This window comes from Cavia porcellus, unplaced genomic scaffold (assembly GCF_034190915.1).
Source record: "Cavia porcellus strain 051 isolate PalLab524CR breed Dunkin Hartley unplaced genomic scaffold, mCavPor4.1 scaffold_2, whole genome shotgun sequence".
Classification (NCBI taxonomy): domain Eukaryota; kingdom Metazoa; phylum Chordata; class Mammalia; order Rodentia; family Caviidae; genus Cavia; species Cavia porcellus.
Window position 1 is genome coordinate 82,622,837 of NW_026947485.1, and position 17,913 is coordinate 82,640,749.

Below are 17,913 nucleotides of genomic sequence, written 5' to 3' on the forward strand. Positions count from 1 at the left end.
CTCACATATATAAATACCATGTAGTCTCCCTAGTGTAAGAAATGGTAAGGGTATATAAGATTTTGGTAACCATGATTTCACATTACATTGCTTTGAATCCTTATAATGTTTTCATTCATTAGTTGAAATGATTTTATTCTGTCTTGTTTGATTTTATTATGTGTGATGGCTTGAACAGCTACTTTGAAGAAAACAAAACCTTATGACAGCCATTGCTGATTTAATACCATCTTGCTTTGAAGTCCTACCATGCTTTTGTTCTTCTGTTTCCATTGGTTCTATCATGTTGTATTTTTCTTTTTTTGAATTTTAATATGTGTGATAGTATAAACAAAATTTTATGGAAAAGGAGATAATATAATAGCCATCGTTCATTTTCTGTTATGTGGTTCTAAATGCCCTGCAATACTTTCATTCTCTTGAAAGGCTTTATACTATCTTGTTATGTTTGGCATGTGAAGGTATGCCCAAATATTTCAAAGAAGGAGACATTATGGTAACTACTGTTAATAAAGGGTTGTCTTGTGGTGAATTATTGTGTCGTTCTGTTCTGATCTGCTATGTTCTGTCCTTTTTATCTTAATCTCTTTAAAATAAAATTTAATTTTTTAAATCCACACAATATGATATTATCCTCTTCTTCTCATTTCATTTTTCTTCTTTCCTCATTTAAATTATTTAACTGTTATACCACAGGAATTATTTGTATAATCCAGTGTAATCTACATATGAGTTTAGTTGTACATGCTAGTTCTAAATATATGCATTTTTCTGTTGTTACTCTTGGTTGATTTTTGAGGCAGGGTCTCACTACATAATTGCAGCTGGCCTTGATCTCATTGTGTAGCCTATAGGACTCACACTAGTGGCAATGCTCCTGTCTCAGCCTCCACAGTGCTGGGATTACAGGTGGGAGCCACCATGCCCCAGATCTAAATATGTTTGTGTGGTAAATGCATAGTGTGGTTCATCAAACTATATACCATAGAAGAAATTAAACACGATTCTTCCTCTGAAAATGAAGTAAAAATGGTATATCACTCATGTTTATAATAAGCATATAATAAAAAATAGTCATATAACTTAAGTAACTAAAGATAGTTATATAGAATCATATTCAAATATGTGCTCCTACATAAGTTTAGAGCTGACTATATATATATATATATATATATATATATATATATGTGTGTGTGTGTATGAATTAATTAGATTATAATGTCTGTTTGATGTGATATTAATTTCTGAATTCAGTCAAAATCTGCTGAATCGCATCTCTTGAATTGGGCCCTCAGAGTCTGCTTTTTAAACATGTGTGGTAGATGGTACTGATGTGCACTGATACTTTGTATGCACCAAACCTTTGTGTCAGAGAGTTACTGAGGGGATATCGCTTGAAGTTCAAGAAGTGATTATAGTGGTGAGGAAGGAATGAAAGTAACTCAAGTAAAAGGTGTCAAGTATGGCTGGGCACGATGGGGAATTCATAATACTGTGAGCTGTAGGTTGAGACCCTGGACATATAAGAAACTCGAAAAGTAGCACAATTGTACATATATAATGGAGTACAATTGTTAAGTAATTCCATTGGTGAGTACTCAAATTTTTCAAGCATAGATAAGATGAACAAGGGACTAAATCACCTGAGAATCCAAATGTAAGACAAAATTTCATATGTGCGTGGTGGATGGCAAAGGGGCTTTCCCAGCTAAGGAACGGATGACCTGCAAAGAAACAAATAAATCTGAGAACATCGGGTAAGTATATTATATAGGAATTATAAATAGTTGTTTGGACAAACTAGGGATGAGGTTTCACAAATTGTGATTTTACTTTTAGCAAGAAGAGCCCCCTTGATCCCACCTTAGATTCTGGGCTGATAATGTGTGGGTCACGTTTCAGAAGTGGATGATAACTGAGCAAAGGAAGAGCGTGTCATCTGACACAGCAACTAAGACCCTCAAAATCTCTACAAAAAGCTGCAAAGGGTTGGTGTGGGGTATGTTGAGAGTCAGAGACTGTCTTGAATCTGCTTGTCTTTTTAGGTGGATCTCCTGAATCATAAAATCCCACTCTGAAACCTCAAATGTTTCCTCTTTTCATCTGATAGTATTAAGATACAAAGTTAAGTATGAATTGTAGCTAAAATGGGAGCTCAGCCTCATTCATTTTATATTAGTAAACAATCAAATTCTTTATTTGGGTGTTGACTTGCATTTGATAATTCTTAAACTATATCTCAGCTCATTTAGTAAACCTATAAACTGAACATTGCTCTATTTATTTTTGTCTTGTGACACAAAATAACTCATCTTTTCTCTCTCCAATCCTCTTCCAGATTGATGTCATCTTTCATCTACACTCTGGGTTTGCATTAGGGTTGAGTCCGTGCCTGAGACCAATGTGTGATTTGCAGGTGAGATTGAAAAATGGTATTTGAAGTCTTAAGTTCCCACCAGTAAATGAAAGTGTCATCATAGGGAACCTGGACTAGGACCTGTTTATATATCCTAACTGTCTTGTAACAAAATATCATTCCACTTCCAGTGGAAGGACAAGGGCAGCTGTCCTTGAGTCTGCCCTGTGTATTACCTTATTTACTGACAGCTCATACTTTACCAATGCAGAACCTTTGCATAAGCAAACTATAGTATTGTTTCGTGCATTTTCCCTAAGTTTTATCCTTGAATTCTCAGATCACATCTTTTTCCTCAGCCTCGAGAGGGCCATGGGAATTAGACCAGTCAGCATGGTTCATCTTTCTAGATGTAAAAACTGGTCCAAACCCTGTAATGGAAATCATATATGGGAAACTAGAGCTAATTTCAGAAGTTGGCTAATGTACCACAAAGAAGACATGATATTCTTTCCTTTTGGATTTATCCTACAATGATGTAGACTTATTACTAAAGATCCACACAATGTAATCATGAGAAAATTTCTGATAAAGAGACCAAAAAATGCACAACAACACAGAAGATGAACTGATGATATCATTTAATCTTATAAGCAAATCATGTTGAACATCAATCAGATCACCAGACTTTACCATTTTCTAATCTATTAGTATAAAATTGATTTTATGCTTAACCCATTTTTTGGCCAGTGGTTATGTTGAAGGATTAAGTCAAAGTCATTTATCTACCTTGATGTTTATGAAACATTTTTAAAACATCATAACCTTGTCTGAAATTCATAGCTTGAGACCATTTGTTTCATTTTAACTCAACACTTTTCTTTCTAAACTTCTTTGTATCGTCTTCTTCACAATGAACCACAGCCAGTCTTAATTTACCCTTAAAATCTGAAGTTGCCATTTAAAAAGCCTCTCAGTTTAACTCCATCACTGATCAGAAAACCTTTCTGAAAACTGATATTCACTAAAACACCAGTTTTGCACATGTGCTCTCCCTATGCTAAACTCCTTGAGGCCAAGGAAGTCCAGTAAATTTCATGCATCTCTGAACTTTGGGTGTTGATCCATTTGATCAGTTAGTCTTTAGTTTACTCTCTAACATCAATTACATAAAATCAATTTCTTAAATACTGCGCTACTTGCAGAACAATAACAAGTACACTTCAGACTGATTTTCATGTCAAGCTATTTTAGATTAGATCAGACATTGTATCTGTGAAGCCAATGATCATCACAAATGGCTAGGATAAAAAATGCAGATACAAATAAATGCTCACAAAATACTATTTTCCCACCAGTGATTTGAGGTTAGAAAATATCAGCATCATCCAAACATTTATAGTACTGAATTAATCCAGAATGAAGACTAATTTCTTTCTTTGATTAGAGAAGATAAGGTTAGAATGCCTAAAAATCTTTCACTAGCTCTTTACTAATAGGGTGAAAGAAGAAAAAAAAAGTTGAGTTTTAAGAGGAGTCTCATATAAAATATAGTTATACTAGACTCACTGATTCACTAGCCACATTTGGTTTATCTGGGAAATGAATAAAACTTTACAAAATTGTAAGAGACTAATGAGAAATACTAATGAAATAGGCACATGGAAGGGAATTAACTCAGAGTTGCAGGAATAAGATATCATCTCTGTTACTACAAGACATAGAAAAACTACATAAATTGAGGCTTAATTTTCAACTCTATCTTATGGATCACATAGAATCATGGAGCACTTAAGAAAAATTCCCATCTTCTCTTGAAATAGCACTCTGTATCACAGCCCTATTTCACAAAGATTTCCTTTTTCAGTTAATCTCATTTTTTTCCTCTGTTTAGGAATCATCCCAGGTGCTCACCTATTGAAAGATATTAAATACCATCTTTCTATATTCAAGAATGTATATTGATTTCTTAAATATCTTTAACATTCAAGGAATATGGAGAAATTGAAAGAGGCTTAGTGTTTCTCATTGAATCAGCTCCAAAGATGTGCTTAAACTGACCACCTACGCTTAATTCACATCAGCTCATACCCGTTCTAGGACATCATTAGTTTTCCTTATAAGGATTTCCTCTTAATTGCAAAGAATCATTTCCTTGTAAAAAGATTAGCATATGTTATCTGCAGATGTCCCCTTCTCCTACACAGTTTCTCTCATTTATATCCTAATTAACTAGCTGCTTCATAATGAGCTTCTTCAGGATTTTGAGTAAAATTTTAATTCCATTTCTATTATATCCAGAGTGCAGAAAAGGATGACCTTATCACAAGTTCATGATTCATTGCTTCAAATTTAGTACCAGCAAAAAGTGAGGAGAGTTAAAAAAAAAACTGGAAATGAACCAAACAGGAGAGATCTCTATGAACACAGGTGTGACTTTCAGTACAGTGGATTTCCCTGTCCTGCAAAGCGATCAGAAACCACTCACTCATCAGTCAGCCTCAGGAAAGCTGAGCTCTGTCACCACTGTGGCCAAACATGACCAACCTAATGAACTCACAGTCAGTCACAGTACCCATAATAACAGTAGAATAAACTCCAGAATCCTGCATCTTAGTGACTTTTTGGGGAGGGGCAGGATCTTGCTATATAGTTGTGGCAAGCTTTGATCTCACTCTGGAGTTCAAGCTGATCACAAATTCACATGACCCTCCTGTCTCAGCCTTCTGATTGCTGAAGTTGCATATGTGTACCACGATGCCTGGTGAGGTAGATGATTTTTTAAACAACTCCTAGAGGAAAACTGCAGGGCCATAATGCCATTCTTCCGCTTTACTCGTTAATTTTAAAATGTACATCCATGTATATATCTATTATCTACCTATCACATTATACAGAAATATATACCATGATGAATACATGTTTACAAGTCTAATTATTAAAATAAGGAGAGCAGTGTAATGTAGAATCCAACAACAATTCACAATGAAGTTAGTAGCATCACAGTGTGGGAAGCGTATCATGAGGTCAATGAAACTTAGAAAGCCTGCAGTCCATTTCTCAAAATTGTTTTATGATGTTTGTGGCAAGAGACAGTGTTGGTAATCTGCAGATGTGCACAGTGTGATCTCATTCCAAAGACAAGAAAAGCTGAATGAATTTTTCAGTTCTATTACAAATAAAAAAAAAAGAGTTTATGAAATTTCTTCAAACTCTACACCCTGTTTGGAATTTGCTTTTATGATTTCAAAGAGTTTATAAAGAAAAGTTGCCCTGCTAATGCTTTGAAAGTCAGAATCAAAGATATCAATGAAGTAGTCTGAAATTTAAAATAAATTATTTTGAAGTCCACTGTGTGACTTGCCAAATTCCCAGCATCAAGTATCATACAGACCTTTGTTGTTTAGCAGGCAGCAATTCTGATGGTGTACATGAATGCATCTATTTTTAGAAGTCCCCCTTCACACAATGCATGCATTCATATTTATACCTTTATTCACTTATTGTTACTAAATACTCTTATATGTAATACTCACCTTATGCATTTTTCTCCTCCATTAAATTAAATGTTTTTTAAAAGGTAATGATTCTATTTTAAGTGCCCTTAATTTATCTTCTCCAGGATACAGGAGATTTGAGGAATATTTGTAAGAAAGAAAGATGCAGAGGAAATGTAAGTGTTGTGGGATATACCTTTTCCACCCAAGGCTGTGCTTACTAAATAGATGGCTGCTTTTTTTTGGTGATACATAACTGAAGTCAGATAGTGACTCTAACAGATACTCCTCATTTCCCTCCCATGAGCTCTTCCTCACACCGTAATTTTACAAACAGAAATTCATTTGAAACATAGAGAATCTACTTATACAAATAAAAGTTATTTCAATATCTGTGACAATACAAAAATGCCCATGAAAGAGGCAACATAATATATTTAAATATTCTTGACTGTGGAGAGAATTTCTGTTTTGTTTTAATTATTGGTTTTAGCTATCTGAGGATTAGGCTTGTCCTAGACTCTGAAATTTATATAGAGATGGAGAGGAATCTACTCTTCTCATTGAAGAATATACCAGGACAGGGTAGGTTTGGAAGAGTGGATTAGAAAGGGGAATATTTTTTCTCAATTGTGAGATTTTTAGGGTAATATCAAGCAAGCAGAAACACAGGTCTGCACTCTGAGACTGATCTGGGTCAAAGATTCAGATGGATTGTCTTCAGGTGTGAGGACATGAACCCAGAGAGATTTTCAAAATGAAAATAATTCTCATCAAATCCTTAAGAAACAGGTGGTATATCTTTGTCTGCAGAAGGAAAACAGTTCCAAGGGAGGTTGCTCAGTTCTTTGACACATGGCCAGTGATATAACCAAACGTCTAATTAACACTTGATTCAGACTCTTACTAATTCTTAATAGGCTGAGTTATGCTGTGCCTTGAGCAACTACTCTTTTGCATGTTTGCCATGCTCCCAGAATGTATGAACTATGCAGGTAAAACAAATGAAGAATAAACAAACTTCATCTTCTTCTGGAGTGAGGTCACACATACGTACTGTTAGAGTGGTTGGTGGAAGAAACATCTGTTAGGAGACCTTCTTGTAATGTCATCTTACAGTAACTACAGAATAGAATTTTAAAGTAATTTGATAAAACATGTAATACAACTTACCCAAATTGGACTTCTTTCCCAAATTGGACTAAGGGGTCATTTTAAGGAAAGAAACTATAGTTTAAATGTCTTTACCTCCTACTAATGCTTATCAGAGAATGACAGAGTACAGGAAAAATAAGTGTTAATAGTGACAAAAATACCACAAGGTCATTTACATACTGGTAATCTGGTTAGTCAGTAAAAGCTCTGGCTTGCAGAATAGGAAACCCGTGTCTTAACATAGATTCTAATTGAAGAAACATATGGCAACCACCACAAACCTTGGATTTATGCTATTTTTAACATGCAAATAAAGCTGCTTGTCTTAGGTTTTAGGAAAAATTCAAGACACAGAAACATTGCTTATGGACTCTAAAAAGTGTCTGTTATGGTCATCTCATCTCTGCTGGGTTTATAGAAACATTTCTGCTTAGGCACTTTAACAATACCTCACAATACTGCAGTGGCCACAACTTACGATAACTTCTAATGTTAGAAAATGCTTATTTTAATAAAAGGAAATTAGCAATTCTGGAGAAAATCTATATTCAGGAAATCAGATAAGACAGGCCCAACCCATAACCCCATCTTTCAGTACTTTAAGACTATTATCCTTTTCTGTTATATTTGCATGATCTTAAATAGTTCATATAGTGTAACATGAGGAAAACTACCTGAAGCATCAGAAGCATCTGGTGAAAGATTAATTCTAGGGAGGGAGAAATCTTGGTAATTAGAAAATTTCAAAGAAAAAAAAACATAGACAAGGCACTAGTTACAAAATAGAAATGAGGGCTGGGGATTTAGCTCAGTGGCATAAGCACCTGCCTTGCAAGCAGGCGATCGTTGAGTTCGATCGCTGGTACCAGAAAAAAAGGGAAAAAATGAACAAAACAAAAATGAATCTTCCTATAATAGGGTCCTAAGAAATTCCCATACTCAAGTTGTGAGATACTGGTGAAAATAGCATTAGTTTGGCTTCCTCAGCTCATAGAGTGAGTGTAGGTCTTCAGAGCTGAAGGCAGTTTATCACAAGACGCATAACGCCACTGCCAAACACAGTCCATTTTCTCAAGTGATAGTATTTTGCTCAATAACCTTGGGAAATAGTTTTATACTAAAATCAAACATGCATAAAAGCATAAAACTCTGGCATTTTGAAGATGAACACACACTTCAAGGAGATTACTTACTCATGTTTGACCATTTCTCATGGTTACCTCAGGTTACAAAAGTTCTTTAGTGAGAACTATGAGTGTAAGGAATCCTCAGAGCTAGGTTACCTGTGACACTTCATGGGTGGGGAAGTTTTATTTAGGGTAGGATGGGTCTAATCCTAAAAGAATTGTTCTATTTGTACACAGATAGGAAGATCTAAAATTCTAGCATTAAAATTTTTCTCTGCCTTTCAAAGATTTGATTAACTCAAACTCAAATCATTATAATTTAAAAATTCTCCATATTTCCTGCCTTCATGTCTTATATCATTCCCATATGCAAGAATCTAATTTCTTTTGACTTATTTCCTGGCATAGACATCTACAATTTGTGCTTTTCTTTAAAGCCAGTCTCAAATTCTTGCTTTCTACATGTGAGGTACTCACACATGCACATGCCTACACACATACACACACACACACACACACACACACACACACACACACACTGATACACACAAACATCCACACATCCTTGACAAGTCTATTTTATTGACACTTTCAGGAGAAACTTAACACTCAACAAAAAATGTCAGTTCTAAAGATGACTATGCTAGACACCAAAGATATAGCTTGATAAATGCAAGTATTATATTAAATCTGCTTTGGTATCTTTCTTTTATAAAGTTTAGTGTTTCTTTGGGTTTTTTTTTTGTTGTTGTTGTTTTTGTTTTTTTTTTGTTTTTTTGTTTTGAACTCATGATGTTGTACCCACTAGGCAGGTGCTTTGCAGGTGAGCTAAACCCCAAGCCCTGGTTAGTATTTATTTTATTTTTAAAGTTGTTTGCTATAGCTTATTATAAACATATAATACAGTATTTTGAAACTGGGATTCGTGGGACTAAATCCAAGTTCAATCAACCAGGGAGAAATCTGTGACCATGAAAAACATTACTTAATTTCTTTGAATCATAAATTTTGTGTTTTAGAATATAGAGTGAATAATGCCTAACCTCATTTCTGGTAGCCTGCAACATGACTACAGGTACTTTCTTTATGTCAAAATGCGTTAAAGTTTTCCAAATTTGATTCAGAAATCAATATCACACACATCTTGCTTTACTTTACTTTGGTGTCATCATCGGTCATTAAATGTGTTCTAAAAAATCATTATGTCTATATAGTGGTTTGATTGCAGCCATAAATATTATTCTCCACCTATTCATATTAGCTTATCATAGTCATTAAAGGTACCATGCCCATAATTTGAGCAAATATTTGAAAAATAAATATTGATAAAATAGTCATCCATAAGTATAGTCTAGGTACAAGAGATATCACAGAAGCTTTGCACCAAACACAGAGTTGGAAATTAAGTAGGTAGGAGGTTAAGGGAGGAAACACGAGTGTTTGTGGGTTAATTCTATATGCAGAAGCTCAAATCAAACCTAACTGTATTGTGTACCAAAGACATATTCTCCCTGCGATATTTTTAGGTCTTTCTCCCATTCCCAGGTAGTTGTGTTTCAGGACCAAGGCCAGCACCAAATTGTTTTCCAAGCTTTACTGTTAGTGCGCTTCTTTCACTGTTTGATGTCTTGCCATTAGAACAATTTAACTTGATAACATATCTTCCTCTCAGAGAAGAACAAAGTAAAGCAAGATGTGTGTGGCATTCATTTCTGAATCGAATTTGGAAAACTTTAACACATTTTGAGATAAAGAAAGTAACTGTAGTCATGTTGCAGGCTTACAGAAATAAGGTTAGGAATTATCAGCCTTAAAAAAAATTTGAATTGGATCTTTTTCTCCCAAGGAGTTTATTTTAACATCCAAATAAAACTGAGTTATTAAAAACATTCTAAGAAAATCAAGCAATCAATTAAACAAAATAATTTCTACAAAAGAAATAAGGAGCAACTATGACAAAAAATGTACTTCCTTGGGATCCTCCAAAGCACGCCTTGGCTTTTCCTAACACGATGTAGTTCTCTTCACACTCCTGGTAGACACAAGTACTCTATGACAGGCTCCTGAAGCAGCCCCACATCACCTACCATCTAGCCTTAATTTCTCTTTTTGCCATTTGTCTCAACCTATCCAGACAAAGAGATGGGATCTACTTTCTTAGATCCTTAAAGTTTTCTAAGCAAAGGGATACGAAAAATACTGTTTGCCCCAAACCACAGCAAAAGTAGCATCTTTGAATACAAAATGTTTTCAATAAGGAACCGAGATCATAAGTTCACTATATTTTTGGCTTTCATACCTGTCATGTAAGTAGCATTTTCTAAAATGAAATAAGATATGAACCAAAACATTCAGCAGGTACATTCTTAAATTCATTCTTCCTTATGTTAAAGCTGCTTTTATTCACCTACTATGTACAAGTGCTAGTGGAACATGTTGAACAAGGCACATCCCTGTTCTCACGGATAATGCAAGCTAATGGGGCAGAGAGACAGTAGAGAGAATGTGATTCAACATAAAAGAAATGGAAGAAAACATCCAGTGATACAGCTTTTTCAGAACAGGGAAAAATCATCTACACAATTCATAATGTCCCAAGATGTATCCGTTTTATAAGACTAGTGTAAGGAAAAATCATTTCTCAATAAGATCATGATGTCCTAAAAAGTATCAGATTTATAAGATTGGAATCTTTATCCTCACTTTTAGGGAAAGTAATTAAGGCTTAGAAAAACTTGTTAGTGTATTCTATATCTCATACCAAAACGGTGGTAGTTCTAAAGACTGGCAACAGAAATCTTTCCTCTTCACGACAATTTTTTTTTTTTTTTTTTGTACCAGAGATCAAACTCGTGACCTTGCACTTGCCAGGCAGGCACTTATGCTGCTGAGCTCAATCCCTGGCCCCACAACATCACATTTTTGTCTCAAAAAAGAATTAGCAAATTTCAAAAATAAGTATAACATTATAAAAATGTAGTAGCAAGCAGGTTATTGTGGCATACAGTTGTAATTCCAGGAAGTTGGGAGGCTGAGGCAGGAGGACAGAAAGTTAAAGGTCAACCTGGGCAATATTGTGGGACCTTGGCTCAGAATTTAAAAAACTAAAAGGGCTGGAGCTGTTGCTCAATGCTGTCAGGATTCACTGCCCAATACTTCAAACAAAATTTTTAAATTAAAAACACAGTATGTCTCCTCCCATCCAATTAAAAGACCTAATGCTAACCAGCTGATTAAATCTGATTTGTGAGTTTTGAATTAAAAATGTTTATTGATGCAAGGTTATCTTAAATTTTAACATCAAATGTCAGCATTCTGAGGTGAAAGATTTCTTCCGCTTCTCCAGATTCTACATCATTGCACTTTGCCACAGGAAGGAATAATTAGTTAACTGATAGCTAGATTAATATTTTTCCACACTGCCGATGATGAGATCAAGTCTCTGGTGTTCCATCTACATATTGGCACCATGTCCATGTCACAAGCCAACTGTGTGCATTTTTTTAGTTTTCCATTTCACCAGTGAGAAAATCAGCTCAGTAATATTAATCAGCATGCCCAGTCTCACAGTGCAGAGAACTAAAGGCTACAGGATTGAAGCAAGGCTTTGTGAGTCTGAAGCTCTTGTTCCTTCCACTCGACTACAGTTTACTACATCTTTATGTTATATTTAAAATTACAGTTAATAGCTAAAAATTCTAGGTGCTTTATCTTCTGGAAATCTATACGTTCCTCTGCTTCTTTTATATGAAATCTTCCAAATTTAAAAAATGGGCCCATCTTCTGTCATCTGATGCTTTATTTCTGCAACTTATTATCTTTTAGATGAAATAGCAGTGCAGGTAAGGCTGACTGCAGAGATGAAATTTAGACACAGTGCTCTTTGATTTCAAATAGGTCTGATCTTAAGAAGTGCAGGAGGAGCCAGCTAATGCTCACACTTTGACATTATCTCTAAAATATTCTAGCTGTAGTAATGTCTGAATTTGAAGACTTATTTATATGACCTGAGCTCACTTACATGAGCTATTGATCATCTCTATATGAGATTTCATGGAATAGATTAAAAGTGGACATATAACTTTGCCAGTAATGTTCAGAATATAAGAAGAACTCTTGTAAAGCAAAGTTTAATAAAAATTCAACTAAAAATTCAAATAAATCCACTTGGCCCATATTCTGTAAATATTTTGTTAGTGGAGAAAAGTGACAGCAGGACTCATGTTTTGATTTTTCTGAGTTATTCTTAGCTTTTGAAGTAAAATATAAATAATAGCATAAATAAATTAGATTCATAATGAATATAACTGCAAATGAGTTCTATAAAGAACTCATCTGCAGTGAAGTAGGATATGTAAAGAAAAAAACAGAACATTCAATTACATGCAGATGTTCTACAGTATGTGTACAGCTCTGTCTTTTGTTACATTATTAAAGGGCTAATTATGCATAATGAAAAAGAATTTGAAAATGTCTATATGCTTTCCTCTCCCCCTCTACTGTTACTTTTTTCTAAAAGCTAATCTTGAAAATATAGTGATCAAAGGTATTTGCACTTCACAGTAGCTTAGTGTTTATGGATTTAGTATTCATCTTTCTGACAATTCATTGATGATCTCAAATTTTGATTTTTATGATTAATCACACCAGTTCCTCAAAATTATTGGGTAGGATAGATATACCAGAAATGCACCTCTTTAGTGGCCTTTGTGAAGACTGAGAGAAGGGTGCCTTGTGCCTCCTAGTTAGTAAACACAGAGGAGTTTCACTCCATGACCAAGGATCTGAATACGTACATGAAAATGCTTTTTAGCTATATTCTGCATAATTTAATTCTGTGAGAGATGACTGACAGTTATAAAGCATGCAGACTGTGTAGCATCTGATTTCTAATACAGGATTTGAAATACTGTGTGTAGTTTTGTCTGTTTTTAAGCATCTAGTTGGGATATTTTATGACTTGGACATGGTCACAATTCTGTGTTCATGACAGTCAGCATTACTAAAGACAAGAATTTTTCATCTGAGTACAGACAAGATTTCAGTGTCCTTTTTATTATAAACCCTGAAACATGACATTAAACTATATGAGTCACAGGAGATGTGTCATTGTCTCTCTCTAATGACACAGCCTAATGATGTCACTGTGAACCACGGAGTGAGACAGGATGTAAGCTACAGAAGAGGACTAAAGAGTCAGGAAAAAGACAAACAATAACTGTTGTTTCTTTAGCATCTGGTAAGCTCATTCCTTGTCATTAACAGTTATGTTTTCGTTACCCTAGCGTGGTGATTTATAGCAACAAATTACCATATCTTGGAAATTCATCAATATGATTTTCCAGTAATAAAATATTCAGATTCATGCAGGTGCTTCTATAAACATGACAGAGGAATTTATCCTTCCAAAGGATGGGAAGGAAAGAATGCAGAGAATGACAGCTGACAGTTTCTTTTAACATGCAGAGAAACATCACTGTGTCTCCCTTCTCATTTAGGGGTGAGTTAATTAACCTTGAATGCAGAAATTACATGGGGAAGAAAAATGGATCAATATAATATTTGTGTTGAAATAGTAGGAAATCTGGGTGTTTTCTTAGTGTATGATCCACTACCAATAGAGTATACTAAGAGGGATCTCTCTCTCTCTCTCTCTCTCTCTATATATATATATATATATATATACATATATATGTCTCTCTGTCTCTCTTTGTCTCTGTCTCTCTCACGCAAACTTTTTCTAAGGAAATAAATAAATGCAAATTAAAATACAATACTTCAAACATAAAATGAAAGTATGGAATGAGTGGTAGGAGTGTCTCTACCATCCTGTCTTCCTGAAAAGCAGGATAAAACCCCGGAACTTAGGGGTTGAAATCTCTGCAGCACAACCACCTTGCTCTGCATAAGTGGATACAACTGAAAAATGGGAAAGGTTATGGGGAGCTCACAGGCAGTCCTCCAATCAGCAGGGGACACAGGCAGGCTGCACTTCTTGCTGGTGTTGTTTACGATGTGTGCCAAGTGCTGAACTGCTCCTCCACCCACAATAGTGCTCTGCTAGTGTTTCCTGTGACTGTGTCCTTTTGGCCAATGGTGACTGGAGCAAAGGAGCACCCTTTGTTTACTCATCTCTCTTGTAATTGATTGTCCTTTGTCAGAATTTAGAGATCTCTTTAGAGCCATATTCTGTGATGCTGAACTTCAATGTGCAAACATTTTCCATTTAAGAGTCAGTCTTTTTCTATGATTGTGTTGTTTCAGTAGCAGTAAAAGTTGGTCAAGACAGACAGACAGACAGACAAGACAAAGAGAGTGACAGAGAAATACAGATTTTTAATTGAGACAAGTAGAGACAAGGAAAGTGAAACAGTCATTCAATGAGTGTCTCATGGATCTTTCTCAGAATTGGGTTATGTTGGGGCAGGATTCTGAGTCACCATGACTGTTCAAAATGAAGCTACCCAGAGGGAATCTCACCACACACAGGCCACAAATTTGCCAGCACTTTAAGAATGTGCTTTGACATTTTAGATAACTGCTGCATCAATCGCCTTGTCCTGGTTTTAACTATTACCAAGATTTCCAATTGGTCACTAATATCATCTCTAGTCTTTCCTTAATCTCATTTCTCAAGGAAAGATGGAAACTACACCACCAATTAGCCAGCGCAGCTTCTACAGCTTCTGATATGGAGGGCTAGCATGAAAGTTGACAGTTACTTTATAAACCAGCACCCCAGCAGTCCAGTCTTTCTGACCAAAGTAAAGAATGGGCTTCAGCAAAATACTTGTGTTTTCTGTGGAGGCTCTCTTGTAAAAGCCTCTACTTTTTGCTTCTGCCTACTCTTTAATGAATGTTATGACTAATGCTTGCAATAGCTGTAAATTACATATAATAATACATGTTTCTAGTCCATAGATAAGAAATGAAATCTCATAGCAGTTAAACAGTGAAATAAACACCAACTGAACTGTTAAGTGGTCAAATTGAAACTTTAAATCAGACTGATTTCAGAGTCCAAAATTCTGTTCAGTGCAGCTGCCTTGTCCTCTTCCTCATATATAGGAAAGTACTCTCAGATCCTTTGTTTAACTACACTTGTAGCCCATGAAGTGAATTTACCTTAACAATGTGAAGACTCAATGTGAATTTACCTTAACAATGTGAACAATATTGTGACTCTTTGAGTAACCTTTACATGTTAATGTGAATTGATGTCAATCCTTACCGTGCCACACATAGACATATGAAGTCTTCTACTGGGTAGTAAGAGTAAAAACAAAAATATTTCTTAGATTTCACATAAATACATATACAACATGGAATACAGGCCCCTTTTCAGTTTGCCAATCTGTTGCGTATTCCTTTAATGTAACCTTTGCAATTCAAACTTTATCAGTTTTATTCTGCCAAGTAACTTCCAGTTCACAGAATCACATTACAAAAATTTTCAAAATGAAGTTAAAGAGTAAATAAGGCCAGAGCATGTCTCTTAAATGAGATTATAAATAGAAAGATACGCTTCAAATTCTATTTATTCCTTTAGAATTTCATCGCATTTCTCACCCCTTTCATACTTGTATGGTTGCTCCCACCCATGATGAAACTCCCTAGAAGTTGTTCAGAGCCAGGGCCAGCCATGAAGCTCAAACACAGTAGCCAGATATAGAAGCTCTGTCAAACTGGAAACCAGTACCAGAACCCTTTCCATTGCTGAAAGCCGGCTGTCTTGGTTAAATAGTTCCAAATTAGGACTGCCACTGAAATACCCTGTCATTAGTTCACATTCTGTGCTCAGGGCCCTAAATGCCTATCCATAGGAGCATTGCTAGTGAATGCTAAATTTGGCGAAGAAACAGAAGTCTGTCTTGCTGAAAGGAAAGAGGAAGGCAATGCTCTTGAATTTGAACTTGGTATTAAATTTAAATGTGTACTTAGTGATAGCTCAGCCTGGAGGTGATGCTCACTGCAATGTGTGAATGTCATCCCTTGCCTCCAGACCCTGAAAGGAAGACTCAGATGATTACAGTGAAGAGTATGATGTGGAAGGACATGTACAAGAATAAGGGACAGCCCTTATTGTAAACTTACCAAGATGGATTATCCAATTTAACAGCATCAGGGCAAGACTCCTTTAGGATATTAGAAGGCATGCTTTCTCTGTCTGTGAGCAGCCAGTATCACACAGCAGGGTCTGGACAGTAGATTCAAGAAAATATTATGAAAATGGCATGGAAGCAGACACCACACCAACAGGTGCTGGGCAGACTGAGGATGTGGATATTGATCATTGAAAATGATTCATAATACTTTCAGATTCTGCTCATAGCTAGAAATCAACTTGATTTCTCTTCCCCCTCAACTGAGGTTGATGAATCTTTTTCATTCTCCAAAACTCACACCAGTTCTTTGTGAGAACAAACCACGCTGAGTGAGCAAGTTGTCACCAGCAGAAAAAAGTTGACCTTTATTAACAGAGATGAATTAGCTAAATTGATGGGGTATTTTTACTTTATCAGGTACACTAAAACATTCTGTGTCTAGGTACCCTCTGTACAGAACTATAATTACTACCTCTGCTATATACACAATCAGCGCACTAGGAGGCAAGTTGGGTGAAAATACACAGCAATTGGGTGGAAACGCGCTGAAATCCAGATGCCTCTTTGAAGCCTAGATTTCCTTTCTTTAGATGAAAAGACAGAAGTCTCCGAAGGGTCAGCCACAGTCATTGTCACAGGGCCAAGAGTTTTGTACTAATTTGGGGCCCAGATTAATTAATTTAGACTTTTTAGGTAGTCTCTTGGGAAACATCCCAGCTTTGAATCCTACCACTCACACAGGTGCTGAGTGGCTTTTGCTCCTCTTATCTGTTTTTTTCTGTCTGCTTTCTTATAGTCTTTTAGGTTATATCCTTTAATTTCTACCAACTTAGATTAGTTTTCTGTAACAGAACAAGTGAGCTGGGATGAGCATCCTCCAAGTACTCCTCATGATAATTATTTTGTCTTTGTAATGGCTTACCAAAGAAGTCTAGATTTTCTTTTAAAAAACAAAATAATATCATATCATTTCTAATTCAGTGAATAATCACAATTAGAATAAGAATATTTGGAATTACTCACTTTCGAATATTCCCTATTTGTCTGGAGTAGCTGTCCTATCTTTTCTGTTCTTTCTCCTCTTTTTTCCCCTTTCCCACCTTCAAGTAAATTTTCTTCTTTCATTAAAAAAGAATAAGCACATTCTGTAACACAAGTCTCACACTGCCTAATGTATATGAAATATTTCATTTAATATCAAATAAGACTATAAGACTGGATGTGACGCAGTTATCACATTTTGAGGATGAGTAAACTGAAACTCACAGAGCATAAGAAACTGAACATCATATTTTTTGTAAGTATGAATGATGGGCACCATATCAAAGTCTGAAAAGACCGTGCTCTTATCACCATACTGTATTATTTCTTCTAAACATCCATGAACCTTGTGAGCTGTTATGGATTTGTCCCTCATATTCCTTTCAAAGACACCACTGGAGTGTAGCAAATCAGCCTGCTTTCTTTAGCCTTGGAATTTTTTTTTTTTTTTTGGAATAAACAAATTGTGGGAAAAAGGAAATAAAATGGAACGGTTTTGTCAGTTGCTTCCAAAGAAGATACTCATTCAGCTGGCAATTTCTACCTTCTCAGCCATATCCTGACAGATTTGTAGTCTATACTGACAATCAGCCTTGAAACCTCCCTGCCCTTGTGAGGGCATTCATAACACC

General features: G+C 35.6%; 1 pseudogene; it reads left to right on the top strand.

The window, feature by feature from the left end:
• The first annotated feature begins 1,674 nt into the window (after positions 1–1,674).
• On the top strand, positions 1,675–16,432 carry LOC111758397 (methylosome subunit pICln-like; annotated as a pseudogene).
• Positions 16,433–17,913: the final 1,481 nt, after the last annotated feature.